The sequence below is a fragment of the Borostomias antarcticus genome (assembly GCF_949987555.1).
Source record: "Borostomias antarcticus genome assembly, chromosome: 16".
Lineage (NCBI taxonomy): Eukaryota > Metazoa > Chordata > Actinopteri > Stomiiformes > Stomiidae > Borostomias > Borostomias antarcticus.
This window is the reverse complement of record NC_140249.1, coordinates 10133292-10144345: the sequence shown is the minus strand read 5'-3', so window position 1 is coordinate 10144345 and position 11054 is coordinate 10133292.

Sequence of the window (11054 nt, the reverse complement as noted above, 5' to 3'; positions counted from 1 at the left end):
GGTTTACCAAGTCACCCGGGAACAAAGGGACAACGTTTCTCCAAGAAACGCGGATTGGAAACACCAATCACTCCCGTAGCTACCATCTTGTTGGTAATCGTTCTTCAACGAACATCAACAATCACTTCGAAGCTAGTCGGCAATCGTGCTAACACGAACATCAACAACGGGGCTTAAGCTAGTTGGTATCGTTCTTGAAACGAAACATCAACAATGAGGCTTAAGCTAGTTGGTATCGTTCTTGAAACGAAACATCAACAATGCTCTTCCTACCCTCGGTAGGACTAAATACCCACGCTGGGGTTTTCTGTTTTCAATAATCTAGACCAACAAGCTGAACCGAAACCAAGGCAAATAACACGCATAAAAGGATTTTTCAACGTACCGTGAGTTTTGCCGAGTGGAACCAACGGCGGACCTCTCCGAACCAGTGCGCATAGACGCAAAGAGAGAAGTTCCAGAGCGGCTACCGCTCCGCACGTCTGCGTCCTTTGGTTCCACCCCAGGCGAACCTCACCGCAGTCGATCCCATCCCCGTCGCCAATTGTAGTTGCTTGAAAAATGAGAGTACTTGCCAAAGCTTGGGTTCGCTCAAAATATGTTCAGTCAGGTTTATTAAGAAACAATACGGTTGCAAACGGACTTCAATAGAAAAAACACAGAGTGATTCCATCAGAGAAGTGAAGTCAGTCACTTCTGCCCTCGCTTATATTCAGTCCAAGCACAGGTAATTCTTTCTAAGATTTGATTGGCTGAGTTTGTCTATGCGTCATCGTGAGGGGACGGATATCACACAGTGAAAGAAAGGAATGTGGGATGAAACTCACTTTGAATATGGAGACAAAGAAAACAAAAGGTCTGAGTCAGGGCAGGAAGGACAAGGTGTGGCCTTTCTGACTTGGACAAAAGAGCGAGGCAGAGGAGTCTGTTTACAATTACAAAAAGGGAGGGTTGGGTGTTTATAATCATAAAGGAAGATTGAAACCTAGGGGTTTTCAGGGGACTTGATGAATAGAAAGGATATGCATCTGAATAGTCTTGAGACTGTGTGTTAAATTCCATGACAAGAGAGACCATTAAAAAGGATTATCTCACCTGTAGTACAAGTTCAAATATAGAGTGATTATACGTTATTGTAAATGAGAGCTTACTCTCAATTGATTCACGAGGTTAAATAAAGATTACAACCACACAACTGTGGAGAGAGAATGAGACACTTGGTTCCCTCCTCTACTGGTGTTCATGGCCACACACCTGGAATACTCCAACCCTGATTTAAAGGCATAAAAGTGGGGAACACATTCTTGAGACGGTTCCTAAAACTGGAGGGGAAAAAAACGGGAAAATGATCTTCCCTCTCCTCATCACTCACTTCTGCATGGGGCTGAGCTCTACCCTGTCAGCAGTGGCAATACATGGGATAGCGGCTCAGCACACAGGAGAACTGCACAGAGAGGAAGGAGGAGAGAGAAAACCAACAACAAAAAAGGCAAGAAGGGTTAATAACTGAGCGAATCTTGCAAGTTTGCACTACAGGGAAGCAATTGCTCAATTTCCCTGATATTGTGGCGTCACTGGCGTCAGTGATGCGTCTTATGAATCTCACATGTCTACCGCTAACATTAACTCAATATCAATATTCCCATTTGTTTATCCCGTCTATGGAAACGTATGTGCATTAGTACTTACGTGTGCCTGCCTATATTGATGATCAGGTGTTTCTCCACCTAAGGGCTGGCCAGACAGAACCATCAGAGACCATTGGGCTGAGCTGAGGAGAGAGCAACATGTTAGAGTGTATGTGTTCATATGTATATGGTGCTCTTCTGTTAATACTCATGAGGGCATTCAACTGAACAAGACTCACATAGCCTGTGGTGCTGTCCCAGGACTGCCCCTGGCCACGCCTGTCCCCGTCTTAGCGCCTCTTCCTGTCCCGCTCACCTGCTTCTTGCTCAGTTCAAACAAGAACTGGGAGGTTGGCAACTGAGAGCATGGGAGGGGAGAGAGAGAGAGAGAGTGGGTGGGTGACCCTCTCGTTGGCTGACATGCACACTCCACAGGACCACGTGATTTCTGACACGTTTAGAGGAACAGGGCAACATGTCTACCACCTAGGGGTGGGTCAGAATAATCGATTAATCGTTCATGACATCAAAGTCGATTTTAAAATTGTAGTCGTTTTGTAGTCTTTTTTGGGGGTTTTCAAATAAACTTTTAAAATTATTTTTATTTTAATTGAGAGGGACCAATGTCATCGTCTGTCTATGCGACGGAAGTCAGATCACAGGCCTGAGGAGAATCACTCTTGCTACTAGTAGGCTAGTCATGTCAAAGCCACGCAAAAGCGCTGCCTGGGCAAACTTTAAAAAAAATAAATGATAAACTCGTAAAGTGTGAGATATGTGGGGCACAGTTGGCATATCATACCTCCACGTCCGCGATGTTGGCTCACTTAAAAAACCTGCACCCAGGCGTCGCCGCCGCAGCAAATGGTGAGGGACCTCGGCAAACTAGCATCCACGGTTTACTGTCTCGTAAGTGTGACACAAAACGGAGTGAGAAAACATCTGCTCTGATAGCCAGCATGGTGGCTAAAGACATGCTTCCCATTAGTACGGTAGAGGGTAAGGGGTTTCGACAACTAATGGCATACATGGAGCCAGAGTACACGGTTCCCTCTCGGAAGACTGTCACCTCGCGCCTCGAAAAGATGCATTCAGAATGCACGGAGACTGTTCGCTGTGCTTTAGCCGAAGTTGATCGGGTGGCTATTACTATGGACGCCTGGACCTCCCTTGCAGTGGAATCGTATGTGACAATAACATGCCACTACATGGACCACGACTGGAATATGAAGAGCATACTTTTACAAACACGGTCAATGCCCGAGAGACATACAGCAGAACATCTCGCTGAGGTGCTAAAGACAGCTACTGATGACTGGGGATTGGAGGGAAAAGTCCTCGCTTGCGTCCATGACAATGCCAGTAACATTTTACTGGCCAACACGCGGCTTTTGGAGTGGGATTCAAGCCCGTGTTTCGCACACACGTTGCAACTGGCAATCAACGAGGGCTTCAAAATCTGAGACATCTGCCTTGTTCTCGCTGCTGCCAGCAGAGTGGTGTCCCACTTTCACCACAGCACGGTGGCAAGTCAGGCCCTGAAGACCAAACAAGAACAGCAGAATCTGCCGATCCATCGTCTGGTCCAGTACGTGCGCACCAGATGGAATTTGATCTGTGAGATGTTTGAGCGTCTCGTCGAGCAGAGGTGGGCCATTTCAGCAGTGCTGTCCGACAGAAGGTTCACTAAATTGTCAGATGCACGCACACTGGAGCCATCGGATGAGAGCTGGGCCATAATGGAAGAACTGCTCCCGGTGCTTAAATCACTGAAAATGGCAACAACGGCTCTATGCGGAGAGTCAGACGTGTCCATCTCCGTGGTTTACCCAGTCACCACAACGCTGCTCTCCAAACACCTGGCAGCCTCAGCTGGCGAGTCACGCAAGGTGGGCAAGTTCAAGAGCACAGTGTCAGAGTCACTGAGACGACGCATGGCCCCCGAGGACACGGAGACAGCACAGAGGGTCGCTCTCATCGCCTCTTACCTGGACCCGCGGCACAAGACTTTGCGGTTCACTACTGAAGAGGTTTGTGTGTTTCTCTTTTGGCCCATATTAGTTATGTTTCTAAATGTCTATAGGCTATTGCTCAAAACTATCTAAAAAAATATTGATTGTTTAATAATTTCATGACCATATAGCCTACAGCCTATCTTCATTAGACCTAGCCTACTTGTCCTCTAATATTTTCACAAACTAAAACAGGCTACTCAATTAGAGGAATATCCTTTTTCTAAAAACATGAATTATTTTTAATTAATTAACACATGATCATTCTAATTACATCCCCTAAGATTTCAACTAAATACAAACTCATCTGACAGGTGAAAGACGCAGTTAAGGACAGAGTCGCTGCTGCCCTGTCAACCTTTGAGGAGGCTCGAGCTAGTCACGCAGGCCAATCAGTTGCCTCGCCAGATGAAGATGATGACAAGCCTGTGTGTGTGCCCCAAAAGCGACAACGGGTAGACAAGACCTTTGCAATGGCCAGCTTTTTCGGAGAGGAATACTTCTCCAATGCGTCGGAGCAAATTGGAGAGTTGGAGAGATACTCTCAAGACCAATGCATCCCACCCGACCAAGATCTGTGAAAGGATTTTTATCCTTGTTTTAGTTAGATTGTCAAAGAACACGCTGAGTGGTCGATCAAGCTGGTTTTAAACAAAGTACAATAGTTTATTCTATGTTACGAGTCTGCAGAGTCGGACCCTCGCACCGGAAGTGAATCCAGGCAAGAGTGAAGAATGTGAGGAGGGGTCGTTGGTTTATACAGTGAAAGAGGAAGTGACAGTTTCAGGGGGAAGACAGGGAAGTGATGTCACACAGGGAGGGATTTGTAGTTCTAACAGACTGATCAATGAGAACGAACTACAAAGTTTAGAATAACAGTCCAGGGGGAAAACAAAACACTTTGTTGAGACTTGAAATTCATTCACAATTCCCCACTTTGTGGATTAAATATCCACAACTATAATAGAAATGAAACAATCAACAATGTGAAATCAAATTATAAAATAGGCCTATCATAAAAATAATCCAACATCTTTGGCAAAAACCCTATTCTACACATATGGAAAGGAAGCAATCTATTTCTCCACTAGGTGGAGCATAATAAAGATTAACAAACTCAAAGTTATTTAACACACCAAGATCATTTTCTTCTCATATGCAATCACGTACCAAAACTCCTCACCTTAATTTGGCATAAGCAAGGTAAAAAGATAACATGATTATTAATCTAAGACATCATATATTCATGACTGAGTGGGAAAAAAACCTCTTTGTTTTAGAGGAAAACCCTTAAATTCAAATTAGAACCAACAGATTATGTATCAAAATATTCCAAATAGTCAATGTCAATGGCACAGACATCATTAAGATCTTGAATTGAATTAATAGTAAATTTAACTTTTTCTATCATTATTTAGGCAGCATAGGCATATCTGGAACAGCATTTAAACATACACTTAAGAATATTAAAAAAAAATAATAATAATACCGATGAAGAACATACATACAACTGAAAACACACATATTTGAGAATATCCAGGACTTGCAAAAGCATTCCATTTAGGAACATTATCTAAGATCTGAATACCTTTATCGTTTGCTTCATGGAACTCAATGTAGCATTTGGATCTGAACTAACCGAACAGCAGATATAGCCAGTATTATCTCTAAGGGAAGTCTATTTTGTAGCACAATCTTTTCCATGTAATTTACTTCTGTAGCTAAGGCTGAAATTACTTGGTATTGTATGCGTTCATGAGAAATAATATACTGAAACTAAATTGAAAATTCGAGACAGCTCTATGGTGTCTAGTTTGATTGCTGATGAATTCCCTGCATTTGAGTGTGATCAATCTTCTTAATCCTGGAAATTACATGAGCAAGATAACCATATGAGGAATAATAATCCATGACACTGTTGCAATTTAAAGTTGAATACGCTATTTCCCTATAGCTCAAAAATACGTCAATTGGAATGGCTCTCTGAACCTTAATTTCACATCTCATAAATATGCATAAAACATTAATTTGTCCTAATCTATGTGTTGTATCTGAAAATATTAATACATGCTGTGATATATTGAAGAGGTCACTTCAAATTGTTTAACTCGCTTTTCAAGTTCAGCCCTGTGGATGCAATTCTGTTAGGCTTCATTTTAATACTTGGTTGATGTAGTTAGGTGCAGGGCAGTTAAACACAGTTAAACACAGTCCCCTGAGAATAGTCTGGAACAGCTCTACAAAGATCAACTTTATAATTATGAATTTTCAATACTTCTATACCCACTCTAAACCAAACTCCAGTCACAGTTTCAACAGTATAACCTGGAAATCTCTGTTGCTTTCAAATCTTATATATGTGACCGCCGCTGGTAATTTGGTCCTCAACTAGGCATTTTCATTTTTCAGTTTTTTACAGATTATGAAAGTGCAGATTGTAAGCATTCAAATGAGGTCTCATACATTGAAATCTGAACATATTTGAAGAAGATATGCTTACTCCCCCACTGGACGATCTGTCATTATCTGTCAGAGTGGCTGTCAACTTGGGGTATTAAAGGAAAATGCTCGTTTTTGACAACCTGGACCTTATTTACGACATATTATAAGAAGTTTGACTCACCCAGATCACTTTTGTGTTGTTCGGAGGCCTGTAGAAGAAATTTAAAATCCAGCGCGAGCCAGTATATCCATGTAATGGCGGCGCACGGGGCATAGGGAATGCAGTTTCTCAAAATCCATTTTCGGCCGCTAAACGGTTGTTTTCATCAATCACATTGCATGAATCGACAGTTGATATTCCTCTACGCGAGCCATTCTTTCGGTTTTCAAATACGTGGTCTGTAGCCTCTGTAATATGATCTTTACAAGCCTCTCCCCCACTTGCTCCAGCACGCATGCGCACAGGCCAGCGCGCAGCCTGCTATTCTCCGGCTCACATTCTCTGCGCTACGATCGTAGTTGGTGCCGAGAATATTGTCGTCGTCATTCGTCAGCAACAATCCGATCGTAGCGCAGAGAATGTGAGGGAGCATAGCCAGTGTAAAGATCATATTACAGAGGCTACAGACCACGTATTTGAAAACCGAAAGAATGGCTCGCGTAGAGGAATATCAACTGTCGATTCATGCAATCTGATTGATGAAAACAACCGTTTAGCGGCCGAAAATGGATTTTGAGAAACTGCATTCCCTTTGCCCCGTGCGCCGCCATTACATGGATATACTGGCTCGCGCTGGATTTTAAATTTCTTCTACAGGCCTCCGAACAACACAAAAGTGATCTGGGTGAGTCAAACTTCTTATAATATGTCGTAAATAAGGTCCAGGTTGTCAAAAACGAGCATTTTCCTTTAACTGAGAGTGGCTGCCAAGTGAGGTGCTCTCTCACTGATGACCCCACACTCTGAGTCTGTATTAATCTTGTGTTGTGAATGCAGTTAAGAACAATATAAGATGAAGTTCAAATTTAACGTTCTTTATTGTCACATACATGATATAAAGTACAAGCATAAGTAGTTAAGTGTACAAAAAAAGGCAACTGTCTAAGTGTTAAAGTGTACAGTCAGTTGTCTGTTTTATAGACAAGGTGCATAGTGTTCATTGTGATCAAGTGTACAACAAAGTAATAACAGTCCCCAGCTCAATACTCAAGGTAATAACAGTACTCAGCTCAGTATTCAATATTCTAACAATGCAGTCTGTGCAAGTGTGGGCAAGTCTGTGCAAGAGAACAAGCAATGCTTCAGTATACAAACAGGAAAGGCTGTGGCCTTTCTCCTGCAGTGCTGTCCGTCCTGATGATCTGCAGTGAATCTACAAGCGGACAGTCTTGTTCTGAGCTGCTGTGGAGTTTGGCGGGGGACATGTGACGTCTCGTCCCTCATCAGAACAGAACTCTCTGATCTTGTCAAAGAGATACGTCTGTCTGGCCATGTCCAGTCCGGGTGGGGCTTGCACAAGAAGACCTTCTCTGGGGGGCAGGACATCAGGCTTGCGCAGCAGCTGAAACTCGACTGCCGGTGCATCACGGTGTTCTCTGGCCACAACCATGCCAGGTCTCTCAGTATCAAAACTGCAAGAGAATAGAAGGAAGAAAGTACATTAAACTATTGCCCACAGTACTGGCACTCCATATAGATAAAATAGTACCAGAATGTGTTGATTAAATAGACTAGCTAATGCATGATAGGATGAACGTATTCTCACCTGTTGTGCAAAATCAAAGCTGTAGTGCATAGTGATCTTCTTGCTGGCTGGTATGGAGGGGCCCAGGGAGAGCTGCAAATCCTCACCTTTTTGCTCATCCTGTAACCAAAACAAAAAACAAAGGTGTCAGACTACCATAGCTCTCATGCTCTCTCATTCTGTTTCTCTCTATAATATAGCTACCTAGCTTGATATTAGCTGCCACGCTGGCTAGTTTAGGAACAAAGGGCTAGCTCAGCTAACTAGCATGTTAGCTAACGTTAGCTAGCTAGCCTTTGTTAGTTTGTTATGCTAGCTAGACTTAGTCACTTGTTTAGAAAGGAGCTACTGCTAAACGACTAACGTTAATGTAATGTAAACAGCACAGATAGTATAAAGATCAGCTTACCCCAAAGCAAAGCAGAATGCTTGGCGGTGGTGTGAATCTGGTACGTCGTTCGCGTTCGCTTGGTAGCAACAAGTTGATACAGTCATCTCTGTATCACAGGTCATCAAGAATAAACTCCGTGTACGAACGAGTCCTGCTCTGCTGGAGTTTTAGCTGCTCTTAAAACTCTTTCCATGTCCTGGATGCCATCCCCGTCTTCTCTTTAGCAAAAGCTGTAGCATCCTTGGTAAACTTGGAACTGAATGTAAACAAAGACGGTGCTGTTCTTATGGGCAGGGTGGGGGGCGGAGAACCCGGAAGCAATAGCCAATGAAACCAAATCATGCTAATCGATCTGCCCGCCCCCAAGCCCGGCTCGAAAATCAGCTAAAAACGAGCTTAGTTTGCAGACTAATTAAACGTATTTCGTGAACCTAAAACTGTTGTCTGTTATAGTAAGTAGGTTCTTCACAACTTCAACTTTGGTTATACACAAAAAAACAAAAAAAAACAAAAAAAGTTTTTTTAGTTATTTTGCCCCCTAGCGCATTTCGGGGTTTGCCGAGTTGCGGACCAAATCACCAGCCGCTGTCACATATGCAGAATGTAGTATTCCATTCATCTTCGTCTACCGTATAGACCCAACAGTCAAGTGGAGTGCAACATTCAAATAGGACAAACGCTTGTCCATGTTGCCATAACGATCCTGGGAAGGAGGTGACAGGCAAGGTCACTTCTTTCAATAGCTCCTCCTCAGAGGAAGCCACAGTGTGGTGGCCCATGATTGTGTTTTGCTGGAGTGGTGGTCAGAGTTGTCATCCTGACAGCAATGAGGAAAAGTAGTGCGTTATTCTTTGTCTGATTCCTCATCTGAGGAGACCAGAGAGTGAGCTTTCGCCCTGGTGGTGACACAGGATATTGCATCTTGGTTGTTGAATCCTCGGGCCGGGTGCCTCGTCCTGGTTTGGAACCAGCCTGCAGTGGCTGGCGTGTACCCACAAAGTCCTCTCTGCTACGTCTGGGTTAGCAGCAGGAACTGGTACGGGCCCAGCCAACGGGCACTCTGGTTTCAGGTCTCTGCTCACAACCCATTGGCCTGGTTGGAAATGATGCAGGTCGGCTCTCTCAGGTCGGCAGAGACCTGTGAATCCACAGTTGAGAGACAGCATAGACAAAACAGGACAGCACCGCAGCTTTTAGCAGCGGAGTTAGCAGCCATACTACCTATGGACACAGGATCAGAGGTTTCAATAGGAGCTTGGCCTTTGCACCCATCTTAAAATATTACACATTAAGTTTCTTCTTCAGCTCTGCATCTTGTTCTTTCAACTACTTTCTAATTTCCTTCAATTCAACCTCCTCACTACCTTCAATTCAACTTCCTCACTACCTTCAATTCAACTTCCTCACTACCTTCAATTCAACTTCCTCACTACCTTCAATCCAACTTCTTCATTACCTTCTTCACTACTACTACTAGTCTGTTTCATTAGCAACAACCAGTTAACTTGATAACATCCTTTACTCCCCCTCTTTTTTGAAACATGATCTGGTCAGTGTGCTAATTTGAAAACATAATGAAAGCATGGAAGATGCAGTATAGGTTATGCTAACTATGAAATGAGCATTCATTCAAAATCAGAGTGAGAGGAGAATATCTGAGAGGTTTGAGCGTGGCTTAATTGATCTCGTTCAATATGTTGAGTCATATCTCTCTGCCTTCTGGAGGAGGAAGCAGAGTTAAGAACAGTGCATCTTTGAAATGTACGGTGAACAGTTCATTCTTATTAAAGCAGCAGCCACGCTGTGTGTAGGTGCGATGTAAAAGATGAATAGACACAACATGCCGGACATGGACAAAACAGCGTGCGCAGTGCTACTAGGTCTAAAACAGCACCAGTGGTAGCTGCCACTGGTTTCAAGTAGGACCCAAGTCCTTTAACCCTCTTGGCGCCAGTTTTTTTTTCTTTTTAAACAATATTTTGACATCGAAATTTCAAAAGAGTGTGGCTTTAACCCTCTTGGCGCCAGGTTTTTTTTTTTTTTAAACAATATTTTTACATCTAAATTTCAAAAGAGTGTGGCTTCAGAGTGGTTAGAGATAGAGACTCACTGTAAATGAGACAAATGTTGAGAATGATCCAAAGTTTATGTTGGGTCTAAATTTATCCAACTAATTTGCATATTATGATGTCATAGGGTGGCGGCCAACTTGAATTATGCCATTTTTTAAGGAAATATGGGATATTTTGAATCAATTTGAACTTATTTCAACAAATTTCCCCACCTCTGTCCATTTGTTATGTTATCCAAATATCAAATGAACAAGAAAACAGTAAATGGTAAGCCAACAGTAGTAAACAAACTAATTACTAGGCCACATAGTAGCATCACTCACGTAAACAGAAGGCGTCTCTTAGCCGCAGAGGCCTGTGTACCTATCTATCCAGTGTACCTATCTATCCAAGTGACACTGTTTAGTTTTTCAGAGTGTGGTACCTCTCATTGCAAGGCACAGCACACAGAGCCACCCCACACTGGCCCTGCTGTCCCCTCTCAACATAGGCCTACTCATCATTGTTTACTAAATGCAGAAATGACGGGATGATTTCAAATCTGTTCCTAGATCACTTTGCCAAATCCAGGTGTAAAAGTTGGTCAAAACTGTGCCCAGTAGTCCTCAATCTCTGATTTCTCTACCAGCCCCATGGACAAATATCATCCAAAACCTGCTCACAATTGAACCTTATGGCAGCCATTTGGCGTTTTTCCAACGCAATAATCTACTCAATTCTGCTGACTCGCTCTCTCAATAACTCTGCTCCGCTCAACCCACAAC